The 26868-nt window shown below is 51.5% G+C and overlaps 1 long non-coding RNA gene across 4 annotated transcripts; it reads right to left on the reverse strand.

Annotated features, from left to right (window-relative positions):
- Positions 1–470: 470 nt before the first annotated feature.
- LOC124249357 (uncharacterized) lies at positions 471–26433 on the reverse strand. 4 transcript variants are annotated; one of them, XR_006891375.1, is made up of 5 exons: positions 25308–26433; positions 20898–21236; positions 19706–20293; positions 14619–15127; positions 471–2504 (listed from the first exon to the last, which is right to left on the reverse strand). It is a non-coding gene; the product is annotated as an uncharacterized LOC124249357 (long non-coding RNA). The 4 variants fall into 4 exon arrangements; XR_006891376.1 differs by lacking the exon at positions 471–2504 and adding an exon at positions 13678–14052 and having other exon boundaries at positions 19706–19962; XR_006891373.1 differs by lacking the exon at positions 471–2504 and adding an exon at positions 13678–14052.
- Between the last annotated feature and the right edge of the window lie 435 nt (positions 26434–26868).

Here is a 26868-nt window from a genome sequence, read left to right on the forward strand (position 1 = left end):
TTTAGCAGCTACTATGTGTCAGACCCTGTGCTGCAAGCTAAGAACACAGGGACACTCAATGAAGGCTCAAGGCTCTCACAGTCCAGGGCTCGTGGAGGGTGGGCACACAGATGGCAGGCCAGGGTGAGGAGTGACAGTTGGCAAAGAGAGTTAACTGGTAAGTCTCCAAAACCATTCAGAGGCCCAGGCAGTACATCTAAAGCATGGGAAACTCCGGGATTGAGGAGACAAGGCTTAGAGAACTTCTGCTGGGTGTCTGGTGCAGCCTGGCTCATAACCCTCTCCTGTCCTATCCTGGGGGAGGCATCTCAGTGGGAAGGGCATGGACTATGTGAGCAGGCTGCCCCTGTTCAAACCCCAGGTCTACCAATTTCCGTATGATCATAAACAGGCCCCTAATATTTTTATGACTATTATTAATTTATTTTAAAAACTTTATTTTTTAGAGCAGTTTTAGATTCACAGTAAAATTGAGCAAGAAGTGCAGAGTTCCGCTGTACCCTGCCCCCACACGTGCACAGGTGCCGCACTGTCATCCATCACATCCATACGCACAGTATCCCCCACCAGATGGTACATCTGTTCCATCAGTGAACCTACGCTGACACATTATACCCAAAGTCCACCTTCGGGTTCTCTCTGGGTGGTGCCTGTTCTGCAGGTTCTGATGAAGGTATGATGACACATGTCCACCATCACAGTATCATGCAGAATAGCTTCACTGCTCTAAAAATCCATGGGCTCCACCTTCATTTAATCTTTTTATCCTCAGTTTCTTCTTCTTTGAAATGGGGGAAATACCAGCTCGTGGGGTGATCATGAGGATACAACGAGGTCATCACGTACACGGGTGCTTTGCCTTAGGTGTGCGTTATTCTTGGACTATCTCATGAAAGGCCAAGAGCCCCCCACAGTGGCCCCTGATTGTAGCACAGGCTATCGGAGGACTGGGAGAGCCAGGTGGGGGGGTGAGCTTTCTCCAGAGCAGCAAGGAGACGTTGCCTCATCAGGTTTGGTTGGTCGGCTACTTGGGGAGCAGTGGTGGAAGGAGGATAAGGAGGTCCACGGGATTCCAAAGGGACTCTGGACTGCCCCCTGCTCCTAAAGTAACCCATCCAACTTTATTGAGGCACCGCTCTGGCTGCTCTTGGCAGGGGCTCAGAGAGCCCAAGTGACTCACTTCCACGTGGCCAATGTGGGGAGGGAAGGAGGGAGGGCTGAGGAGGGCCGATGCCTGGGCTGGGCCACGCTGGCTTGGAGAAATTGTTCCTAAAATTCGCTGGCAGAAAGTGGGCTGCTGTGGGCTCTTAACCTGCCATGCAAATCGACAAGTAAACAGTCTCCAATGAGAATCCCAGATGCCCTGTTCATTCCAGAGACCCAGACACTCACTGTGGGCTCCAGGTGGGGGCCAGCTTGAGAGAGCCCTGTGCACAAGCCAAAGCAGGGCTGCGGTCTCCCCCACCGCCAGTATCCAGACAGTGATCTTGCCCACGAGACCTCATTCTCCTCCTGCACCCAGACAGACAGTGACCACACAGGGAAAAGGAGCCCTGGCAGTACAGAGGGCACAAATGTATCACCCCTCATTCAGGGTGAAAAAAACTCATTCTGGGGTCTGCTTGGATGGTCTAGACAGAGCAAATTAATGGGTCACGGAGCTGGAGACATGGGTGGGTCATGTGGTAGGCTTGTATGGGTACCCGCAGTCTCTGCCTCAGTAGGGTCTGTCACCAGGCAGGGACACAGCCAGGTTGGAGGGGATGCCACGCACTTGCTGTATATACGCTCGGAATTTATTGTGGTGAGGAGGGAGAGGATGGAATGCAACACATCTGGTGACCTGATTTTTATTTTCCTGCTCTTGGTTAAGGGCCTTGGCTCTTCTTAGTGTTGGAGGAAGGAGTCAGAGAAATGGGGAAGGGGCACGAGAAGGAAAGATGGGAGCAGGGACCGCATGTTACTTGGCAGGGCTCAGATCCTGGGAAAGCCTCTACTCCTCAAGGTGTGGGAAGGGACTCAGTTTCCCTCTATGAAGACTCAGTGAGGAAGAAAAGTATGATCACATGAACATTTAGCAGCATCTCCAACAAAGATACAATGTGTAATAATATCCCTACACAAAAGCAGAAGAAGCACATGAACACCCACACCTTTAAGTATGGGTGCAAATGCAGCCAGCAACTATACAGACACGGAAACCTCCCCCTTCTTACACACATACTGCCACTGAGACACCACAGACGAGACCAGAGGTAGTCACACTGTTCTGAAGATCAAGGGAAATATGCCTTGAACCATCGTCGCTGCCTGGATTTTGCAAAGTCTAATGCCCATCTCAAGTTTTCTGCAGACTTCCAGAGGGCACTCCTGCTTCTGGTGAATCATTCAGTCCAGGGTCCTCTGGCCATTCCTCATGACTGTCCCTGTTCCAAGGGCAGGGCATCCTCCATGCAGATGAGAACATGGCAGAAACACTCACAAGGCTTCTGTGATGTGGCAAACTTGGGAAGATTTGGAGAAATGAAGAAATTTACATTATAGCAATGCAAACAGCTTAGTGAAATAATAGACATTTCTGTTCCTATTTTTAACAATCCGTTGGTCATTTTTACAACTCAGGATCCAGACTCTCCATGTTATGCAGCAAACTTCTTACCGTTCTTCTCTGTTGTCTTCTCAGGGGCAAAGTCCAAATTCCTCTCATTTTCTTAGATGGAGCAATTCAGCTCTCTCCCACCTCTGTCCCCAAACTTGGCTCCTGAACCCCCTTAGCATAGCCAAAAATTCATGGGAAAATCTGAAAATAGCCCCTGTGCCTTGCTAATTAAGGTTCTAAAACAGAGGCCATCTGCCTCCCCCATTTTCCTCTGCTGGGGGTAGTTTATATTTTTCTAGTTATACACAAATATGCAACTGCATACTGAGACACAGAAACACAGAACCATCTATCCATTTCCCCAAGTAGACAGAGAATGAACTTATCTATGCCATGCTCAGGCTGGTGAGCTGAACCTAAAACTGTGCCTCCCCCCACTTCCCATGTCCCACTTTTAGGGCTCCTGCCACCATGGACATATTAATTTAGAAAGCCAGCATCATTGAGATGCCAAGCACTATATGCCAAGCACTCTCCCTGGGGTGAATGAAACAAAGCCCAGAACTCAAGGAGCTCAAGTCACAGGTGGAGTGGCAGGTAAGCAAACACATGATCAGGACATAAGGAGATTAAGCTGGAACCCAGGGGACATGCAATTTAGCCAGCTTGGGGGTGGAGGTGTGAGGAAGGTGTGCAGGATGAGTAAAAGCTCATCACTTAAAGAGGGGTTGTCACTGGGGGCCAAACCAAGCCATCATTCATCCTTCATTCATTCACTTTTTTGTGCTTGTGTGAGGAAGAGTGGCCCTGAGTTAACATCTGTGACCATCTTCCTCTATGTTGTATGTGGGACGCCACCACAGCATGGCTTGATGAGTGGTGCTAGGTCTGTGCCCAGCATCTGAAACTGTGAACCCCAGGCCACCAAAGCTGAGTATGCAAACTCAACCGCTGTGCCACCAGGCAGGCCCCTCATTGACTATTTTTTAGTTCTATGCTAAGCAATGACTAAGACAGACAGACTACTTGGTAATAAAAACTGTAGGCTTTAACAAATATGTGAGTGTTCTGGAAGGGGAAGCTGAGGTGACACTTAGGCTGAGGCCCAAAAGAAGAATAAAAGTTAACTAGATGAAAGAGAGTGGGCACACATTCAGGAGGAGGAAGGGACATGTTTGAACCTAAAAGCAAGAAAGAGTTTGATGCTTGTGAGAAATACTTAGCAGTCCAGCATCGTTGATGCTGAGAACTGCAGAGGAGAGTGGCATGAGATGAGGCTGGGGAAGTAGGCAGGATCCAGACATATTAAGGAATTCCTCCAACGCACGCACTTCCTCCTGAGACAGTAGAGTGCAGAGTTAGGGGAACTTTAAGAAAGAAGAGCCTGGACTTGGACTCTCTGAGTAGGATTCAACCCTATGAGATTAAAGAGCTTTGGGGAGAAGGCGGATCTGACCAGCATGTGGCTGAGTCTGGGAGTCCCTCTGCATCCAGTGACCTTGGCCTGGGAGATATGGTCTAGAAAAAGTACAAGTGTACACTGTAGCCCAGTGTCACATGCAGGTGTGGGATTCTCCTCCCTTAGAGACGCCCCTGCACAGCCGGTGCAAGGATTTGGATCAACAAGGATGCCAGGCAGCATCAGACAGGGATGTATCAGTCGAATGTGACCAGCTTACAAACGAGACACCATGCAACAATGGCGGCACAAAGGGAGGCCCTGATGGTAGCCTGGCATACCCTCAAACTCTCCCTTCTCTTGGCATCTGAAGGCAGATTGACTCCTTGAACTGAGCAGCCACTGTGATCCTTAGGCCCAAAAGGGATATAGATTGGAGACCAAGTGGTGAGTGTGAATAATAATAAGAGGCAGGTCCTTATTTTTATTCCAAGCTAGTGAACTTGGTCATATAAGTTACACTAACCTAAAGGATGGGAAACCATCAAAAGCATTTAGGCAAGAAAATGTCAAGATCAGAGATATGTTTTAAAACATTACTTTGAACACTGTGTGAGGAAGGGATTAAAGGCGAGAAAGAGAGCAAAGCCAGAGAGATGAATTAGGAGGTTATGTTAGTTAGAAATGCTTTCAGCTTCAAGCAAGAGAATACCCAACATACCTTAAACCCTGTAGCAACATTTATGGTTTACCAACAGGAAATCGGGAAACAATGCCTCCTCAGGAACAGTTTGGGAGCTCTGTGATTTTATTAAAAACCCGAGCTTTCTCCATCCTTCTCCATCACCATCTTCCATGTGTTGGCTTTTTCTTCTCTCCTGTCGTCTCCTGGTTGCAAGATGGCTGCCTTAGCTTTCAGACACAATAATCTGATTCAAGGCAGGAGGAAGGGGGAAGGGACAGCGATAGCTACCATCTGTTCCATTTCTCTAGAAAGCAAAACTTTCCCAAAAGCCCATCACAGATGTCTTTTTACATCTCATTGGTCAGAACCAGGTCACATTGCCCCTCTAACTGCAAGGAAGGCTAGAAATTTGATCAGGCTTCTTCATTATGATTCAGTACCTGGAGCTGGACACACTGTTGCCTGGAGCAAAACTGGAGTTCTGATAGCCAGGTAAAAAGAGAAATGACTTTGGGGTAGGAAATCAACAGTGATGGTCACAGAGGCCAGGGAAGATGGCCCTGACTAAGATGCTGGCATTGGACACAGAGATATTTAAGAGGTGGAAGTTACAGAACTTGGTGATGGGATGTGAGGAATGAAGGAGGGGAAGGAGAAAAGGATGATTTCCAGGTTTGAGCTTGGGCAGCCAACAGATTGTGATGTCATCTACTACAACAGAAAATATGAAGAAGAAACACAGGTGTGAGGAAGATGAACAGTCCACTTTTAAACATTGTGAGTTTGCAGTGTCTGCATATATTCAGGTATTAACACCATGTATGCAGTTGGATATATTGCTCTGGAGCTCAGCAGAGAGGTCCAGGCTGTAGATATGGCCTTAGTCATTGGGAGCCAGGCAGTGGATTGGTTTATTAGACAGGATACTTTGGGTTGCACAGAAAGGAATATAAATTGAACAAGGTTAAGAAGAGAAAAAGAACATTTTTGGCTCACACAGCAGGAGCTGCATGGGATGGGGCTAAATTTTGGCCTAAGAGCATCTGGTACTCAAATTTGGAGGTTGACTTTTTCTCTTCCCCCCAGCTTCCACTTTTCTTTATCTTTTATAAGATCACAAACCACTCCTGGGTACATTATTTCATTGTATCCTCATGATTAGCCTTTGAAGCTGGTATATTATTGTCTCCATTTTAAATATGAAAGAGCAGTGGGCCAGCCCCGTGCCGTAGGGGTTAAGTTTGTGCGCTCTGCTTCGGTGGCCCCAGGTTTGCAGGTTCAGATCCCAGGCATTGACCTACACACCACTCATCAAGACATGTTGTGGCAGCGTCCCACAAACAAAAATAGAGGGAGACCGGCACAGATGTTAGCCCAGCAACAATCTTCCTCAAACAAAAAGAGGAAGATTGGCAACAGATGTTAGCTCAGGGCCAATGTTCCTCGCCAAAAAAAAAAAAAAGAGAGAGAGAGAGAGAAGGAAAGAAAAGCCTGAAAGATTAAGTGGCCTGTCTTCACTCAAGAGAGGCACAGAATTTGAATTTGGTCTGCAGGGGACATGAATCCCTGACTCTCGGAGCTCCTGGATCCCCAGCTATGCTCAGAAAGGGCCTTTCAGTGAAGCTTGAATTGTTTTCCTTGCTGTCATGTACACCAGCATGACTGATGACTGTCTTTCTCTTGCAGCAACTCACTGAAGGTCAGCAAGAACTGACCAACACAACTCAATATCCCAACGTTTTTCTACCAAGTCCCCTAGATTGCTGCCCCGATGTTGTTTAACGTTTTACCATGGGAATGCTTTGAGCACGTCTAAATACTGAATAAGATCCAGGAGAGTAGCAAAGATTGGAGATACAGGAAACAGAGGGCTGAAGGTGGCAGGGCATGGGCTCCATGTCACGAGTGGAAAGATGGACCTCACACAGTCGCCTTCCATTGTAGCGGGAGGCAGGGGAAGGATGGGCAAGGTGCAGGGGGATTGTACATGTTTGTGTTGGCTCACTCCATTCCTTTTCAACCCCCTTCTACACTACCTTCCTCTGTTATAGAAGCTGGAAAGGAAAATGCTCAAATTTCCAGCATCCCTTGCAGCTTGGGGCGTCCATGGAATGAGTTCTAGTCAATGAGAATATCAGAAATCCCAGAGGAGGTCTTCCCTTCCTGAATAAAAGGGTAAAGCAGTGAGATTTTCCATTCTCTCATTTTTGTTTCCTCTTTTCTTCTTGCCTGATCATTGGTTTTGATGCCCAGAGATCCAGCAGTTATCTTGCAACCATGAGGAGAATGGCCACACACTAAGGAGGATGGAACAGGAAGGTAGAAAGAACCCGGTACCTTGATGCCCTTGAGCAGCTGCACCTGCCCTGGCGTGCCTACCCTCAGACTTCCTGTTGCATTGGAAGAAAGGAAGGGAGGGAGGGAGGAAGGAAGAAAACAACTGTCTCAGTTAAGCTATGACCTGTAAGGGTTTCTGTTACTCGTAACTAAGCAGGAGCCTGGCTTGTGCACCCCCGGGGCCTGCGGGGCCTCCTTTCCTTCCCAGTGCCCTCCCCTGACAGCTGTGGGTATCAGCCTCCTGTCGAAGTTTGGCACGAAAGCAGGTTTTGCGTTAGAAGTCTCAGAGGAGCCTCTTTTTGGGAAGGAGTAGTGAAGACAAGAGAGAACAGAGAGACACACGGAGTAGCAGAAGGAGCAGCTGGCTGGGGTTAATTGATCTGGTCCTGGCCCTCACCCTGCCACTAACCAGCTCTGTGACCTCTCTGGGCCTCAGTCTACAGAACAAAGGATTTGAGCTGGAGCAGTGTTTCTCAACTTCATAACCATCAAAAAGAAGGACCTCGTATTTCTTTTAAGATTTTTCTCTGCCAAACTGAATTTATCAAATAATTCATATTTCCATGAGAATACTGTGTTGATACAATTCCGGCCAAAAGCAAAGAAAAATAACTTTTTAATTTAGCCTTGTTAGTCTTACCATAGGATGAAACTTCCATTAGTTCTTTGGAAAAATTGGAAATGTTTCTCGGGTCCACATGATTATCTTGAGGACTTGTTGTGCCCTAGGGCTTTTCCTACAAGAGTGCTGGCCTAGGAGTTCACTGGGGTCAAGTTCTGCTTTCCGTGATGCCGGAGCCTGTGCCCCTTAGGAGCCAGTGGAGGTGCATTTTCCCTCCTGCCCCCAGGCCCAGTGCCAATTCCCAGTGCCAGGAGCTCGCTTCCCTCGTGAAAAACAAGCCTGTCGGAATGGCACCTTCCTGCTGACCTGAGGGCACCTCATTCACCCTCCTGCCTGCTACCCCTCCTCACAGGCCCTTCCCCCCATCCCACCACCCCCCCATCCCAGGAGGGAGTTGTCTCACCTAAGCCTTCATCTCCATGAGCCTGCTCTGCGGCCTTCTGACCTGAGAGACATGGAGACGCTTTCAGCCAGTCAGAGGAGGAAGCCTGGTCCTCTCCCTCAGGCAGCTCCATGGCCTGGTGAAGAGGGAAGGGCAGAGGCTCCCAACCCAGCTGATAAATGCTGTCACAGAGGGTCCAATCTGCTGCTGGAGCCCTGAACGATCAGCTCTGCTTGGACGTGCGAAAGGTCAGAGAGAGGAGGGAAGATCTGAGTCAGGGCCTGAAGGATGAAGGGAGAAGCCTTTGAAGACCAGAGCCCCAGGAAGGTCAGCTGGGCTGGGAAGGGCAGGGCTTTATGCTGGTTAGCAACTCATTTGCCTGATAACTTTATTTAAGGCCTCTCTCCCTCCTTCTTCCATCCTCCCACCAATATTTATTGAGCATCTTTTTTGTGCCAGTACCATGTTAGGTGATAGAAATAAATTCATATTCATATTTCATATCACAGGGCGTGCACTGTCCTGAAGGAGCTCACAGATTAGTGGAGAGAGAAACATGGAGAACTTGTAGCCTCTGGTCCTGCATTAGGAGAAGCACCTTCAAGGAGACACACCCTAGACTCCAGAGCAGCAGCTGACAACCCCTGATGACACCAGGCAGCGTGCCACCAAACCACAGAGCAGCCTCAATAGGTCCTAGCCCCAGACCCCTCTTATATCTGGCGTTTGCCCCGTCTTGGTTGAAGAGCAGCCCTGAGTCTTCTGTCCGCTCTGGAAGCTGTGGAATTTTCCCACCTGGAGGCTGGAGACTGGAGCAGGTGACCTCTTATGCTCCACGCATCTGTAGTGGGAGGAGGGCTCTGAGGAAGCCTCTGAGCCTGCCCTTCCGTTCAGGCGGCAGTGTGCAGGGCAGAGGGGGAGGAGCCTCCCGAGACCAGGCTACATCTGCTCTCCTAATCCTGCTCCTGAGGAGGCGTGACAGGACAGTCCCCCCTCAGGGCCTCGCTGCCCTGCCACAGTCCAGGCCTGGACAGAGGATGAGGACTGTGTGCATCACAAAGCAATCCTCAGAGGTGCTACAGTCCTGGGATATCCTGGAGGAGAGAGGCCAGTGCATTATACAAATATAAAGGGTTTATCTTTTTCTTCTTCTCTATCCTCTGTTTCAGCCCTTCTCCTGCCCCACCCATGCTCTCCAAGCCAAACCAGCAAATTGGCAGAGAAAACTAACCAAGATCTATTTGAGGAATGGGAAACTTGGGAAAGAAGATGCTTCTAGAATTTCTTCCCCATGCTCTAGTCTGGGCAGGTTGCTCCCGGGAGGGTTGGGCTGTGGGTTGCCACTGTTAGAATCTAATAGGAGCTGCCTTCCTCTCGCTCCCGGCCCTGCCTAGTTATTTGCAAGCCTGCTTGTTAGGGAAATTCAATTCCCCCTGGAACCCACCACCTGGAAAAACACCTCGCAGCACACATAGTGAACAACGAGTGCATTAACGGGGGAGGAGGAGACGGTGGCAGGCACTGGACCAAGGCGCCATCAGTTCTGGAGGCTAGTGAAGTCTTCAAGCTGAACCGAAGCATGTTGTTGTGCCTGGCCGGGAGGACAGCCGCACTCGCCTGGCGTCTGAATGTGCCCCTCCACTCCCCGCTCTCCAGAGTCCGGGGGCACCGTGGAATGAATGCGCCATTGCTTCACCAGGCTTCCAGGTTTGGCTCTCTTTGCAGGCCTTTGCTAAGTGCCAGGGTCGCCTTCAAGTTCAGCTCCCTCCGTGAACAGAGCCCAGTAGGTGCTTGGAGAGCAGGGGGAGAAGGACGAGAACTCCCAGGATACACAGGCTCTGCCCGGGGAGCTCTCAGCCTGATGGAGACCCACCTGCCCTCAGGAAGTGAAGGCAGAGAGAGTCCCACAGGAGGGAGGCTCTGTATTGCACGCAGTCGAGCATGAACATCAAAGCCATCCCCGTCTGCTGTGAGGAGACCACCTCCAAGGTGAGGACAGGGACTTTGGACAGGATCAGAGGAGCAGAAGAGTGGGGCAGAGCACAAACCCCCCAGGCAGTGTGGAAGAGGCTGCTCTGCCCAGCAGAGAAAACAGTATGTGGGAGGGAGGCGGGTAGACCCAGGGGCCCCTGTGGAAGCAAGAGAAGAAAGACGGCTTTATGCAGCTGCACCTCTCTGTCCCTCCGGCCCGCGTTCTTCTCTGGCCGAGATCAGGGAATGTGATCGAGTGGTTTGGAAAGAGGTGAGAACCTAACATAGTGGGGCCTTTGGAGTGAGATCTGAACTGTGGCCTGAGCCCTAGCCCTGTGTCACTGGCCAGCCCACTAAGTGACATTGAACAAGTCCCTCTGACCCTACGTCTCAAAACCCAAAGCCAGGGCTGGACTTGAGGGCAGGGAGCCAGGATGGCTGTGCCGGATCCGCCTCAGGTGAGGCAGCGTTAAGCTGTATCCCCAGCTCCAGCTCAGCCGCAACCCGGCCCTGCTCCATCTCCCAAGACCAGGCCGCTCCCCGGGGGGTGAGGGGGCAAAGGCACTCTCCATGGATGCCTTGGGAGCCACAGAAATGAACCGAGCACGCATCACAGGACCTTCCCCTCATCAAAGGAAAAGGAAACCGACAGGCTGGCGCCACCGACTGCGTCTAACAAAATGAGATTTAACAGGGATAAATGTCGGGCCCTGAACTTGAGTTTAAAAATCCAAGGGCAGGAGCGTGGAATGATGGAAGCAGGGCTTCAAACTGGCTTGTATAGGAAAGCTTTTAGGATTTTAGGGGATGATAATCTTACTGTGACACAAGCTGCTGGCGGAAATGAACGTTCGCCCTTCGGATGTATGAATGGTAATGTTTACGGTGTGCTCAGTACAGTCCTCAAAACAACCTTGGGGTAGGAACCACTCTATTATCCCCATTTTGCAGAAGAGGAAATGGAGACAAGAGAGATTTAGGAAATTTACTCAAGAACTCATAGCTAGTCAGTGGTGGAGCCTGGATTAATCTGGATCCAGACCCCGAGCGCTCCAAGACGGAAATGTGGGACTTAGGACAAGGAAGCGACATTCTCCACTCTGCGCTCGAAAGGACCTATTTTCAGAAGTCTTCCATTTTTTTCTAAGACCATCACCCCAAGTCTTCAGTAGAGGTAAAATGAGCACATTCAAAACAGGGTGTTTAGGCACATTGAAGAAAGGAGTGTTTGGGAACATCACATTCTCCATCTTCGTCTACCCAGGGGCTCCAGCCACAGCCGGGGGCAGTCATCGCTGATACCACCCTCAAATCCATCCCCCCAGATCCACCTGTCACTGGCCCCTCGAGTCACAGCGAGCTTAACAACCCGAAATCCTAGCAGCTTTCCCACACGTGCCATTTCTAAGCCCGGCACTTCCTGTAAAACACACCTCAGCTGGACGCAGGTCTCTCCATCCATGGCACTTCTCCAATCTAAGGTTCCAGCACCTCTCCCTTGATCACTGCAGACCCTTCTAACTACCCTCTTCTCTACTTCCTCACCACCACGCTGCTGTCCACACCACAGCCACAGGGGGCTCTGACGCCCAACATGGGACCGTGCCGCTGTGCCACTTAGAGCCCTTCCCCGTGTCACACTTTACGTGGAATGAGACCCCAGCTCCTAACCCTGGTCCGCCCTCACTCTGCAGCCTCCTCTCTCCCAGCTCCACTCACTGGGTTCCAGCCACTCAGCTTTCTTCCGTTTTTGCTACATGCTCCGCCCCTTCTTGCCCCAAGGCTCTCGCACAGGCTGTTCCCTCTGTCAGAATGCTCTTCCCCCTCCAACCACTATTGCTGCTACTCCTCATCCTTCAGGTCTGGGGCTGAATGCCATTTCCTCGTGTAGGTGCTCATACACTCCAGCCCCTGAGTGGATTTGCCCTGTTATTCTCTGGCATGATATCCCAGTCTTTGCTTCCTCTACAGCAGACCACACGCTGCACTACATACACACTGAAATTATGTATTTATTTGTGCATTTACTGTAAATTCCATGAGCAGAGGGACCATTTTATTTTGTTCACACAGCAAACCCAAGGCTGAACACAGAGGCACATGATAAGTGTTCAGTCAATACTTGTTGAACAGGTGAACGGCCCGGAGGAGCGGGGCCAGGAAGCCATGGGCCATACATGCCTGAGAGAAGGTTGGGAGCCGTGTGGTCCTAGATTTCAGGGCCAGGACTGCTTTGTTTAGCCAACACTCACACGGCACTGACTGTGGACCAGGCACTGCTCTCAGCGCTTTCTAAAGGGTAATCAATTCGTTCTCATAACAGCCCCATCGTTACCACTGTTTTACAGGTGAGGAAACTAAGGCACAGAAAAGCTGAGTAACTTGCCCAAGGCTCCACGGTCATTAAGGGGTCGAGCCAGATTTTAAACCAGGGTCTGTACTCTCAGGCACCTCCATAAGAAACCAGGATGTGGAAGCTTCTGGGAGTCCTTCTCTGGATCCACAGAAGGCGTGCTCTCTAAGCGGGTAGTCCCATAGACGGGGCCAACTCCAGAGGCCTGGGGAGCCAGCGCACTGGGAGAGAGTCCAGCACGGGCACAGCTGACTCTGGGACCCCTGGGGCCTCTCTCCCCACTACACCCCATCCAGGGCTGCTGGGGCGAAATGGATTCATGGAAATGAGGGTGCTGGCAACGTTGGAAGATGCTCCCTACACACAAGGCCGTAACTTCCCCAGACTGGCAGGACTGGGACATCAGTGAGGTCTTCTAGTCAGAACGAAGGTCAGGGGACACAGCCAGGCAGGGAGATGGCTCCTGCTAAATGAGCCCATCACTTTCCTCCTGGCCCTGCCTGCCTGCTCTCCGTGCCTGACCTTTCCCCAACTCTCAGAGGGAGAGGGGAGAGAGGGAGGCTGAGAAGGAGCAGGGAGGCAGCCAGCACAAGAGAAGACAGGCTGCTCTTAAAATAACAACCCAAAATCCTCTCCTGATTTATGAGGTTTGGTCCAAGCTGGGAGCTTTTGGATCAAACGAAAACTCCTTGGCCCACCCTGCCGCGGCTCAGCACAGGGTTTGTTTTCCAGGCAGATTGCCTCGGCCTGCCCTGGAAATTTTTGGGCAAAGGGGCCAGTACAGCCCAGGGGCAGAGGTCTGGGGCAAGGAGAACCAGTGGGACCCGTTCTGTGGAATGGGCAGAGGCCCAGGGATTTCTGGCATTTTGTCAGAGGAGCCAGGAGGGCAGCCTCAAATCGTACTTCTCCCCATGCAGACAGCTGGGCGGGAAAGCCCGCAGGATCCAGCCTGCAGACCACTTCAGCTGCAGCGTTTCGCTAGCCCCAACCACTCAGGCTGCATGAGGCAGGAGGGGGGCTCACCACCAGAAGTAGGCGCCCAGTGTGACAGAGACAACTGGGTCCAGCGGACAGTCGGGGCGGGCTGTGTATGGGAGACATCTGTAGTTGCCCATCTAAAGACAAAGACAGAGATGGGAGGAGGGAGAGAAAGGGTGGGGGTAACTTCTGAAGCCCTGGGGAAGGAGAAAGGGAGGATAAATTAGGACACTCACGAAAAAATAAACACAGAGAGTGGAAAAAGGAAGGAGGAAGAAAAAAGAGCCTTTTGCATCCTCTTGAAGGGCAAAACAGAGAAGATGGCCTCATCCCTAAACCGCAGCAAGAAGTGTTGGGTTAGACCTGAGGAAGATGGGAGGCCCTACCTACTTTGTATCCACTGGCATGAGGCACAGCGCGAGATGCGTCCTTAGCAGTTTGGGGGAGGATGGGGTGCTCTGGAGGGGTGGGCAGGATGGGCCCTGGATAAATGCAGGGAAGAGGGCCTGAAGATCTCCAGAGGCCCTTCTAAGTAGACTACGTGATTTTCTAAGAGCCAGGGAAAAGACAGAGAAGAAAGAACCGGGAGGAAGCGGGACAGAGCTGACCTTTATCCAGGGTCACTGGATCGGCACCGTGTAGGGCCCTGCCCGCGATGTTATCTCGCTTAGAATTCGATCACTGGCCCTGGGCAGGTCTCTCCTTCACAAGAGAATAATTCAAGAGCTGTCCAAGGCCAAAGGGCAATTAATTAAGCAGAAGCAGAATTTGAACTCAGATCTGACACAGGCGCCCATGATCTTTCCCCAGGCTACTTCCTGGGAGGCTCAGAGGAGGGAGCCAGCCAGGGACAGGGGAGAGAACGCGGACCTCCAACACCAAGGACAAACGTCTGCGTCTGCGAGAGATGACTTGTGACCCCGGACAAGTAATCTCTGTATCCTAGTCTCGGCTTCCCATCCTGAGGGTGAGGGCCCACGCTGGCTGCTCTCAGAAGCCTTTTCCCCTCCAAGCATACCATGTTGAGTTGGGAACCTGCTTCCCTCCTATGCCGCGGCCTTCATGTTCCTACGTTCTATTTTGGGCCTTCTCTCTAGGGGGTCCCCCTTCCTGCAGCCCGCTAAGGATTGAGGGCAGAGCCTGGAATTATGACAACACCTTCTCTAAGTGGATGTGATCAATTAATTAACCAATAAATAAACAATTACTTATTAACTCTACCACGTGCCTGGCGTGGTGCTTAACTGACCATACAAAGAATGAGACTTGATCTCCAGCCCCAAGGAGCTTACCTGCTAATGCGATGTCCACACCCATCAAGGACGTTTGCCGAATGTGAGCAGAAATTGCTAACGCGTTATGGAGAAGCTTTGTCAGCCATGCCCACAGCAGCCCAGCCCTTCCACTTCGGGACAAGAAAGAAAGATCTCTGTGAGCCGAGGTCGAGGGTGTTTGGGACCTCACGATCTGTGTTGACGGCTACACTCTGGCCCCTCGGATGCTGGCTGCCTCTGACATTGGAGCCCTCATTCCTGAGGTCTCAGTTAGTCGTCTCTGACCTCAGTTGGCAGCCTCTGGGAGAAGCTAGTGCGCCTTTAATATGGCCAGTGGACAGTGAGGAGTGTGAGCATGGGGCAAGCATGGAGCAGTGTGGCCACATGTAGGGAGGGCTGATGAACCTGGCTGCAGGGGGTAAACCATGGAGGTCTCATGTAGAGGAGGAGGGGATGAGAATGTTCACAGGCCTGGAGGAGAGGAGGCGGGTCTTGTTCCAGGGACTGCAAATAAGAACTTGAGTGACCTGGAGAGTAGAGGACCAGAGAGTTGTAGTAAGAGACAGCAGCGAAGCAGTGGGCAAAGCCAGCTCAGAAGGGACTTGGAAATGACGCTAGTGGGCCTGGCCTTTACCCTGAGAGTCACAGAGGAGCTCTTCCTCCTGCCCTTGTCCAGATTAGCCTTTCTGTGACCGGTCCTCTTTCCTGCCTTTCTTTATAAGGCTCCCAACTGCTTAAGACAAATCCCCTTCTGCTTGGCCTGGTCAAATCCTGCCCACCTTCTAAGACCCTGTTCAGATTCCCTTTCCTCCCGGAAGCCTTCTTGGGCCACCTCATTTCATTCATTCATTCACTCAAAAATGTGCCTTAAGTTCCTTTAGTGGGCCAGCCACCATGCTAGGCACTGGCCGTGAACAAGCAGATATGGTTCCTACCCTCATGCAGGATAGAGTGCAATGGCTTAGAAGCCTCAGAGATCTCTCCTCTTTTGAGCTCCTCGAGATGCCCGGCCAATGAGGCTGTCAAGGATCCCTCCATAAGCTCAGTCCCTTCCCTCCTGGACAGATAGTTCCTTGTGGCTGGCACAGTGCCAGGCACTTGGGGGTGCTCAGCCCATATTCTAAAGATGTCTGGCTTTCCCACAACACAAAACAAATGGAAAGTCCTCCTGGCTGACACCTGCCCCTTTCACTACTCCACCAATTCCAGCCCAGCTCCTCTGCAGAGAAGAGACATGGAAGCTCCAGCTGAACCTGGGGCCCCAGGACGCAGAAAGAGAACGGAGAAAGCAGCAACTGGTGGGGAGGAAATGCCTGGGCTGGGCTGGATGCCAGCCCCAGTGCCTCGGGCCAAGTCTCTGCGCTCTGGAATGTGACAAGGGCTTGCCAGGGCGTCTTGAAGAGGCTCCTCCCCAAGCCACTCCTCACCCTGGACAGAGCCACGCTGGCGGCTCCTCCTGGGCCCTCCTTGCAGTGCACTGGTGCCCCGCGGCGGACAGAAAGCAGGCCCTGATCTCATGCCCTCCACAGAGTGTGTGCCCCACTGACGGAGAGGCTGAGAAGCCCGCACGTCCGTGTGCTGCTCCCACACTTGGATGGGGGAGCCCTGGGCACGGCCCCTGTGCTTTCTCCACCATGACCTCAGACAGCTGGCCTGGGCTTTCGGGTTTTTGCCTGACAGTGTGGCACTCTCAGTTCAGGTTAGGCTGACCCCCGCCCCAGTGTTGTCGTCCTCCAAACGGGGCACAGACCCACCCCCTGCTGGTGGGCATGTCCCAAAGCAATCTTAAGGACAGAAACTAGCTCTTCTGAGGTTAGTCTAAATGCCCACATATGGGAGCTGGGCCATGCTCTGTGATCCTCCCACCTTCGGGCACGGGGGACATGGGGAGTGGTCATGCTGACAGACACCAACGCTTCTGCCCCCCTGCAGTTCACCATCTCCAGAGATCATCCTCTGCTCTGGGCACAGGATGAAGGGCAGAGTCAGAGGGGATGGCAACTGAGAACCATTGAGGCTGGCGGGGAAGGAGAGGCGGAAGGCTGGAGGAGGATGGAGTTCTCCTGGGGCTGAGAGCGCGCCCTGGAATGCTGCGTAATGTAGGAGCATCAAGTTTTAAATCTTAATTAATAACAGGCTGTGTGCAACTGCTGGAAAGAGACGGGTGTTAACCCTCCAGAAGCCACTGGATAGTCCTAATCCTATGGCTCATCTCTGGGCTCTGTGCTGGCCCCTCACCTCCCAGAGTGTGAGCCTCCCGAAGGGCCATTGCCACCGTCCTATCAAGGAGGCTGAGCGGAGCTAGCAAGAGAAATGCTACAAGGAAGTAGACAGGGCCAGGGAGCAGTAACCAGGTCTGGAAGACGTCCAGAGGAAACAGGGCTAGAGATAAGGAGGAAAGAGCAGGAGGGCAACTGGAGAGATCGAGGTGTAAGGAAGAGTCAGATCAGCTGCGGGAAAATGAGCAGGGACTGAGTTTATCCGCCAGAGGGAAGGAGCGCTGAGCACCCCTGAGATGTGAGTGCTGGGGGCTGCGTCCGGGGCTTTTAGACACGTTTCATTTAAGCCTCCTTGCAGCAAGGGCCTGACCTCTTTTACAGGACACTGAAACTTATGTACGGAGTTTGAGTAACTCGCTTAGTCCCGTGGCTGGGGTGGTGCGGTGGGGCTTTGGATCCAGGCCTACCGGACTCCCAGTGGGCTCCCCATCACTCTCAGCAGTTCACCCGAGAAAGAAGGTGTGGCTGGATGGGAGCAGACAAGAGGGCTGGAACTCCAGAATCCTAAAAACTGAGGACTGAAATCCAGGGATCCGGCACTCTGACTCTGCTTCCAGGAGGAATTAGATTTCAGCCAGAGCAACGTCCCATCTTAATTAGGCAGCCAATTCATTTCGATGGGACGAACCAACCAACCTGCTTTCTTCCCTCTCTCCCTCTCTCCCTCCCTCCCTTCCTGCCTGCCTGCCTGCCTGCCTGCCTTCTTGTCTCCCTCCCTCCCTTCCTTTTTTCCTTCCTTCTTTCCCTCCTTTCCTCGCTCCTGACATGATTTATGGAGCAATTATCACCTGTCAGGTGTGGTGTTAAGTCTGAGGAGCAAACATGAATAAAAACCAGCCCTTGCCTTTGCAAAAATCACAATGCCTTGGGGAATTCCAGGAAATAGAGGCAACTCTTTACACAAATACTCCCGCTCTCAGTACAGTCTTCTCCTCCCTGTCATGACTTTTGAGTTCCTCATCAGGTCCAGCAAACTGCTGCTTCCCGCTCCAGCCCCAGCTCCCTCTGCTTTGAGAGAGAGACAGAGGGTCAAGCTCCTGCCGGCCCCTCCTGTCCCTCAGCTGCTCCAGGGGCTACAGCCAGAGTGGTCAGTGACACCACAAACAAACAGGCCTCTGAAAGCCTTTGAGCTCCTCGCACACAGCTGGACACAGCTGGGGCAGCCCAAAGTCTCCAGGTCATAAGTCACGCTGACTTCCAAGCCCGGAAGTCAAATAACGGTTCCCTGGCTTCCAGCCTCTTCCCCTCACAACCACAGACCCAACTGTCTCCTACGCATGGAACCACTCACCACACCCCATTCCTCTCTGCTGTGAGGTCACAGTGCAACAGACAGCCGTCACCCACAGGGTCTACTCAAAGTGGCTGCCATCAAATAAACTCAGTCTGGCAACAAAAAAAAATTTCCAAATGACTTATTTGTGTGCATTCTTAAATACTATGAAGAGCATGAAGTAGATCAGAATAATACTTCTTAAAATCCTGTTTTTCCTCTCCCATTTCTTTCTTTCTTTTTTTCTTTTGTAAGGAAGATTCACCCTGAGCTAACATCCATTGCCAATCTTCCTTTTTTTTTTTCTTTTTTTTGCTTCAGGAAGATTTGCCCTGAGCTAACATCTGTGCCAATCCTCCTCCACTTTGTATGTGGGACACCTCCACAGCATGGCTGAAGAGTGGAGTAGGTCCGTGCCCGGGATCCGAACCCCTGAACCCAGGCCACCAAAGCAGAGCATGCTGAACTTTAACCACTGAGCCACTGGGCCGGCCCCCTCTCCCATTTATTTCTCTGCATACCGAGTCTGATCTTGCACCTCTCCTTTCCAAAATTCCTACCTCCCAAACTCCTCTTCCAGCTCTAACCACACACTCCCTCTTCTTCTTCTCTCCCCTTTCCTCCTGATCTGGTAACACAAAAGCCCCAAATACGCAGTCTGGCAAGGTCAGACCCTCCCTTGAGAGAGGAGGGGAAGAGACTATGGGTAAAGCCCCCTTTCCGACGCAGGGGAGGGGCAAAGGCTGGACGCATCCGTGCACCAGTCACATTTCCCCCCACAGTAGCCGTCAGCGCAGACAGCCCTTCCTGACCTCACCAAGCCCCAGCGGGACAGAACGATTTCCGAAAAGAGCGACAAAGTGATCTAAATATTATGTTCCAATTCCAAGCGACAATGGGCTACCATTAGTCAATTATCCCAATTTTGAGTAGGGAAAATATGGTCACCATATGTCTGGCCCACCCTTCCTCTTAGCAGCCCTGGTATCTCCTGACTGTGTTAAATACTTTCTATATTGCAATAGACGGAATGTCCACATCCCGCTAAAATTCATATGTTGAAATCTGAACCCCCAACATGATGGTGTTTGGACGTGAGGCATTTGGGAGGTGAGTAGGTTATGAGGGCAGAGCCCTGGTGCATGGGATTAGTGCCCTTATAACAGAGACCCAGGGAGCTCCCTTGCCCCTTCTGCAATGAGGACACAGTGAGAAGACAATGAACCAGGAAATGAGCTCTTACCAAACACCAAATCTGCCAGTAACTTGATCTTGGAGTTCTCAGCCTCCAGAAACGTGAGAAATAAATTTCTGTTGTTTCTAAGCACCCAGTCTGTGGTATTCTGTCACAGCAGCCCCAATGGACTGAAACACAGATTGCTGTTGATTCCATTAGCATCTGCTTGCTCACCTAGAGACTGTGGACTCCTTAAGGTCCCAGAAGGGGTTTCTTCTTATTCTATCCTAAGCCTCACACACGGGTCAACAATAGTTACCCACTGCTGCATCGTCTCAAATATTAGTGACTTAGAACAACAATAATCATTTATTACCTCTCACTGTTTCTAAGCATCAGGGATCTGGAAGAGGCTTGGCGGGTAATTCTGGCTCTCATGAAGCTGTGGTCAAATGTGAGCCAAGGCTGCAGTATCTGGAGGCTTGGTTGGGACTGGAGGATCCACTTCCTATCCACATGGCTGGCAAGTTGGTGCTGGCTGTTGCGGGGCGGGCTTGTTTCTTCCTCAAGTGTACCTTTCCATGGGGCCTGGGCTTCCTTGCAACATGGTGGCTGGGTTCCAAAGGTGAGCATCTTGAGATAGTGAGAGCCAGACAGAAGTGAATCCTTTTGTATGACCTAAGCTTTGGAAGTCACAGGGTATCACTTCCGTTGTGCTCTATTGGTCAGGGCAATCCCCAGTCCCCCCAATTCAAGGGGGAGGAAACGTAGACCCCACTCTCTGTGGGAGGAGTTCCAGTCACGTTGTAGGAAGAGCTGGTGGGATGGGGTCAACACAGAGGCAGGGCCCCTGGAAAACAGGCTGCCACAGCATCTCTGGGCCTTGCCAACCCAGAACAAATGGTCACTGGTGAATTTGGTGTTCACTGGCACCCGGAACTGAAACTGCCATGTCACAGGGTGCCTGAGATAAAGAGGAAAATAAATTCGCAGCCCTAATTCTTTAGCTCTCCCTGTATCCACACCCTTTGCCATGAAACCTTCGAGCACCTTCCCCGCCCTGACTCGCCCCGACCAGATGACTTCCCTCGGCCCACAGGTGTTAGCAGATGTAAGTTGAGCAGAGGCTTTAAAAGGTACTTGCACATTATTCCCGGGGCCACTGCGCTTCTGCCTTTGACGTAAAAACAACCCTGGGCTAACCCGTTGGAGGAAACGAGATGCTCGAAAAGGAGCCGGTTTGCCTCAGTTGCCCCAGTGAAAGAGAGCCTCCCACTAACCTAGGAGCAAGTCCAGGGGGAGGAGAAGAACGGCCCAGCACCCTGCGAGTGTGTGAGCTGAAGGAATGCTACGGTTTTAAGCCTCTAAATTTGGGGGTTGGTCAGTTATGCTGCATTTTTGAGGCAATAAATAACTGATATAGCCCTGTCCTCATGCCATCACAGAAAGAATCTCATGAGCTGGGCGTCTGTGTTCCAGGTCTGGTTCAGTGTCTGTGGTAGACAGAATAATGGACCCCCCAAGACATCCAGGCCTAGTCCCCAGAACCTGTGAATATGTGACCTTACCTGGCACAGGGACACTGCAGATGGGATTAAGTTAAGGATCTTGAGATGGAGAGATGATCCCGATTATCGAAGTGGGCCCAATGGAATCACAAGGGTCCTTGTGAGCAGGAGGCGAGAGGGCCAATGTCAGCGAGGAGGAGAGATGGTGTGATGACCGAGCAGAGGTTGGAGTGTGTGCTCTGAAGACGGAGCATGGGGCCACAGCTGTGGAGCACAGGCAGCCTCTAGAAGCCACAAGAGGCAAGGAACGGATTCTGCTCTGGAGCTGCCTGAAGCCACCAGCCCTGCTGACGCCTTGATTTCCGCCTGTAAGACATTTCAGACTTCTGGTCTCCAGAACTGGAAGAGAAGAAATTTGTTTATTTAAGCAATAAACTTGTGGCAATTTGTTATGACAGCAATAGGAGACTAACAGTTTCTAACAACTATCCGACCTGGAAGCAGTCAGGTGCCACTCGGCTCACTTCCTCCTCTGGCAGGTGGGGATGTGTGGTAGATAAAGATGGTCACAAATCTTCGCTGCTGCACCTTTTGAGACCTGAGTCGGTCTTAATGGCTTGCTTGACTAGTACAATGTGGCAGAAGTGATGTTCTGGAACTTTCAAGTTGTGTAATAAGTAAGCTTGCAGCTTCCTCCCAGCTCCCTCAGAACATACTTAGGGAGCCCAGCAGCCACCCCTGTTTGAAGCCAGGCCTGTCTCCTAGGCAGGTGGTTGGTCTTGCTCAATCTTTCACCAAAATGTCTACCCCCTAGAGATTCCTGAACCACCCTCCCTCACTCCCCACCACGGCAAGTCCCTTGAGACTCTTTGGGGAGGAATAAAACTTTGGGCAAGTTCCCACTGACAGACTGGACAGGGAGCCCCACTTTCCACTGGGACAGGGCTGGGCTCTCCTCCTCTTTCTTTCGTTTCTTCCATTGGCTTCTGGAGACAGGGCAGCCTCGGCAGCTCCCCATGGAGCTGTCATCTCAGGCTCCGTCCCCCCCTGCCATTTCCCTGGAAGACACTGGGTTGGGCCCGGGCTTTGGTGGGGCTGGACAGGGCAGGGAGCATGGCTCCACAGAAGGCCTGGGAGTCAGAGAGCTTGGAACTGGAGCTGGGACAAGGGAGGAGGAGGCAAACTCCCCCCTTTCTTTAGAGGAAGCTGTTAGTGCATTCCATACCTCCCAACTCATTTACTCCAACTGCCCTTTGCCACAAGCTTTTTGCAGCCATGACCTCCAAGTCTGTATTTGCCGAACACGGGGACAGCATCACTGTCTTCTAAGATGCCATCTGCGGTTTTAAAATAGATTCTTCACTGCCCCTCTTTTCATGCACTAGTCTCGTTCTCTCCCAGCTTTAAAGTGATGCATTCCCCTAGGAAACGGCAGAGTCTAGCAGTTAAGACTGTAGCTCTGGAGTCAGATGGACCTGGTCTAAATCTCAACCTGCCTCTTAGCAGATGTACGGCCTTAGGTGAGCTCCTTCATCCTGTCAGACTGGGCTTTCTCTTCTGAAGGATGGAGCTAATAATTGTCCCTACCTCACAGGGCTGCTGGAGGAATTAAATAAGTCAGACCACATCACTGGCCTGGCACAGCAAGTGCTGGAAAACATCCGGTGTTGCTTAGACTCACACTGCTTGGTTAGCTCTGTCGTCACACGCTGACTTTCTCCTGGGCTCTTTATCAGGGAGACAAGAAGCTGGGGAGACGGGGAAACAGGGCTGGACAGCCTTGACCCAGGGCACTTCTGTTCTCCACTCCCACTCGGGGGCGGGAGGAGGGACACGACGCTAGTGAGTTCAGAAATGTTCCTAAATTTGATAAGAGACCCTGGGACAGAGGTTAGCTCGTCGTCTTCTCTGTTCTGCCCATTTCTCTGCTCTAGTGACAGAAACTGCTCTTCCAGCCTCAACCTCTTACCTCACAAGGCAGGAGAAAATTCTTCAAGGAAGGCTTAAAGAGAAAAGCTGCCCTTAAAGGAGTGGGGCACCATTTAAAGACTTGAGAGAGCAAAAATGTATGCCTATGTGGGTGTGGGTGTGGGTGCATTTGAAAGTGGAAGACATTTGAAAAGTACAAAACTCTGTGATGGCATGAACCAAGCAAGCCGCCTGCCTCCGCACAGTCTCACCTGCCTCCACACGGTCTCACCTGCCTCCACACAGTCTGATCTGCCTCCACACGGTCTCACCTGCCTCCACACGGTCTCACCTGCCTCCACATGGTCTCACCTGCCTCCACACAGTCTGATCTGCCTCCACACTGTCTCACCTGCCTCCACACGGTCTCACCTGCCTCCACATGGTCTCACCTGCCTCCACACAATCTGATCTGCCTCCACACGGTCTCACCTGCCTCCACACTGTCTCACCTGCCTCCACACCACCTCACCTGCCTCTGCATGGTCTCACCTGCCTCCACGCAGTCTGACCTGACTCCTACCACCGAGGGCCAGTTATGTCCCCCATTTCCCCTAGGGACATGAGGCAGTACTGTTTGGTCCAGATGATCTAAAATTGCTCCTTGAGAGGCTGGTCCAGTGGTGTAGAGGTTAAATTCACGTGTTCTGCTTCAGCAGCCTGGGGTTCGTGGGTTCAGATCCTGGGCACAGACCTACACACAGCTCAACAAGCCATGCTGCGGCAGCATCCCACATACAAAGTGGAGGAAGATTGGCAACAGATGTTACCTGAGGGCCAGGCTTCCTCACAAAAGTAATTAATTAATTAATTAAAATGTTCCCTGATGTCTACAGAAATCCCCTCTCCTGTAGCCAGCCAAAGCCCTTTCTCCTTTGAGATGTCAAGATAGTGAGCGGGCAATCAGGGGTCCCCCTGTTTCTCAGCAAGGAGTCTTTCCAAGTCCTGTTTGAAGACCACCCCAGTGGGAGGCCCCTGTCAGCAGAAGGTTCCATGGCTCCACCTCACAAACGCCAGGGCGGGTACAGGGCGCTCCAGGACGCCCTTCAGAGGAGGGCGTGAGGCGGCTGCTCCAGACACCAGGGCGGCAGGGACGTTACATACCCAAAGGTCAGCGGAGCCTGCGTCTGGAGCCTCCTCTGGGCTCCTTCACCAGCAGCCACCAAAACACCGCGTTCGTGACCCATTACACCAGTGAGGTGGCGACAGCTAGGAAGTTGCAAAATATTTTCCATCCCCAGCCCCTGTTCTGGTAAATTCACTCTTCATTGCTAAATTCTTCCAGCTTTTCCATAGTTGCCTGAGATGAATGAATGACTAGATTCAAGAGGGTTTTTTTTTTCTGTGAAATATTTGGAAAATGACTGCTAGCACTACAATAACCCTCTTTTTCCTGTTTGGTTTTTTCTTTTTGAGGGAGTGGGGTTGGAATAATTTTTTCTTCTTCTTTTTTATTTAAAAAAAAAATTTTTTTAAAGATTGGCACCTGAGCTAACATCTGTTGCCAATCTTCTTTTTTTCCCTTCTTCTCCCCAAAATCCCCCAGTACATAGTTGTATATTTTAGTTGTGGGTCCTTCTAGTTGTGGCATGTGGGATGCCACTCAGCATGGCCTGATGAGTGGTGTCATGTCCGTGCCCAGGATCTGAACCAGCAAAACCCTGGGCCGCCGAAGCAGAGCACGTGAACTTAACCACTCAGCCACGGGGCCGGCCCCTCTTCTTTTAAAAGGCATCTGAAACCTCAGATTTGTAGTACAGTGACCACCTGTCTTATATTTTCTCAGAAAGTCCCAGTTTTTTAAAAGTCAATTTGTTAAATCTATACATAAGTATGATTTTAATTTTATAATCTTTGTTCACAAACTTATGTGTACAAGAAGTGTGACTTTCTCTTATTTTCTTTATTTTCTTTAATTTCTTTTTTTTTAAAAGATTGGCACCTGAGCTAACATCTGTTGCCAATCTTCTTCTTTTTCTTCCTCTTCTCCCCAAAGTCCCCCAGTACATAGTTGTATACTCTAGTTGTAGATCCTTTTGGTTGTGCTATGTGGGACGCCACCTCAGCATGGCCTGATGAGGGGTGCCATGTCTGCGTCCAGGATCCACATCCAAATCGGTAAAACCCTGGGCCGCCGAAGTGGAGCGCGCCAACTTAACCACTCGACCACGGGGCCGGCCCCATTTTCTTTAATTTCTATTTCAACTTTTCATTCAGTTGGGCTGGCAGAATCTTCAGGAACACACCCTTCCCCAGGGGGTGTCTAGCGTTGGGGCAGAGCAGCCCAGATCTGGTTCTAATGCTGCCTGTGTGCAGAGGCCTCCTCTGAGACCTCTGCTGCCCTGGTCTCAGTGGGTGGCCTCTCAGGTTGTGGGTTAGCCCTTTGTCCCGCCCCGTGGTCCCTTAAGGGTGATGGCTCTCTGTTATTTCTCTGACTCTCCTGGATGATTCTGCAGCTCCACCCTGTGCTGGAGCAAACAGGAGATTCCATGTGGCCCTTACCTGCCTAGATGTTCCACGCAGTGTTTCTTGTCTGCAGCCTTGTTGCCTCCTGGAGCTGCCCCAGGATGGAGGGCGCGGATCCCCTGCTCTTGGATCCCTCCTATCTCCCTAGTATCTCGCCCTCTCTGGGGCTCCGCCTGGTCACCGAGTGAAGAGATGGGTGCAGGGCCGGCTTCTCCAAAGCTCGTCAATGTCTATGTTCTCTTGTCCCCCGCAGTGCCGTCCATCTGGGTTTTAGGAAGTGTGACTCTGGACAGGGGCCAGGGAACCTTATATTTCTCTCCCAAATCTTTTGCCTAATCTAAGTTATCTTGTCAAGGGGGAGAGTGACTTTGCTCTGCTCATGCGACGCTGCCCCAGGGCAGTGAGCAGAGGACGGCCCGGCTTTGGAGGACGGGCAGAAGAGGAGGTAACAACAGGGGACAGAGGTAATAGTGCTCTGAGTTTTCCTGCCGGCCTGAAGACTCACAGCCTTTCCACACAGTGACCACATGTCCAGTATTTTCTACAGCGGTCCCCATTCGAGCAAAGTTATTCTTTAAAAGGAGGTCCTTTGTTTACTCTGTAACTAAATTTGTTTAAATGCATCCTTCGCAGGGCTTTTCACAGAGACTTGCTAATGAGCACAAGTCAGGAGGGGCCGGGAGGACCCTGAGGGCATTGCTCTGAATCCCTCCAGAGAAAGGGGGGTGTCCCTGAACACTCCCGGCTCCTGAGGGACAGTGAACGTGCTCCCTGCCCCCCAAGCCCGCCAGGGCAGCCGCCCCTCACCCAGACAGCTGTGGAGTCCTACACTCTTCCAGGACTCTTTCCAGAATGATCTCAAGAGCCGATGGCACCTGAACGTGGAGTCACGGTGACTCTTCCACTCCCGTCATTTTGTCCTTACCCCCAAGGGTAGCATCCCTGACTTTCCTCCTCGGTTGTCAGTAGTTTATGATCCGGGTCTGCTTTACCTGGTGAGGTGTTCTTAAAGCTGTAAAGTAGCAGTGTAGATGTTAGGGCTGTCCCAGCGTTGTTTTCCAGGAAGTGATATACCAAGAGCTTAAAAGGGTCCTGAACTCTAGACTGAGCCTGTACACGCAAGTTCCCCCACCTCACTGTGCCTCAGCTTCCTCATCCATAAAACGGGGCTGATGGTAGCGCCTACCTCCCCGGGCCGGTGTGAGGACTGGACGAGTCAGTGCTTGTAAAGGGCTTAGAACAGTGTCTACCACACAAGCAGGAACTCATAACGCAATCCTCTCCTTAAATAAATCGATGATCGTCACACGATTTCATGTGACTCTCACAACACTGGAAAGTGAGTAGATAGCTCCTCTTCCCAGAAGAGGAGACCAGGCTCAAAGAGGTGAAGGGACTGGCCTCAGGCAACAGCTAATAAGCGAGCACAGGATTACTCAGAGCTGGGCTTCTGAGCCGCACAGACGCAGCCTGTGGAAGCCCTGAGCTCTGGCGTCCCTCCATCCCTCCGTCCCTCTGTCCCCCTCCTCTGGCGTTCCTGCGGCCTCCCCTCACATTCCTGAAGCCTCCCAGCAATGGTCTGCATTTCCACCCAAAA

The sequence above is a fragment of the Equus quagga genome, chromosome 13 (assembly GCF_021613505.1).
Source record: "Equus quagga isolate Etosha38 chromosome 13, UCLA_HA_Equagga_1.0, whole genome shotgun sequence".
Lineage (NCBI taxonomy): Eukaryota > Metazoa > Chordata > Mammalia > Perissodactyla > Equidae > Equus > Equus quagga.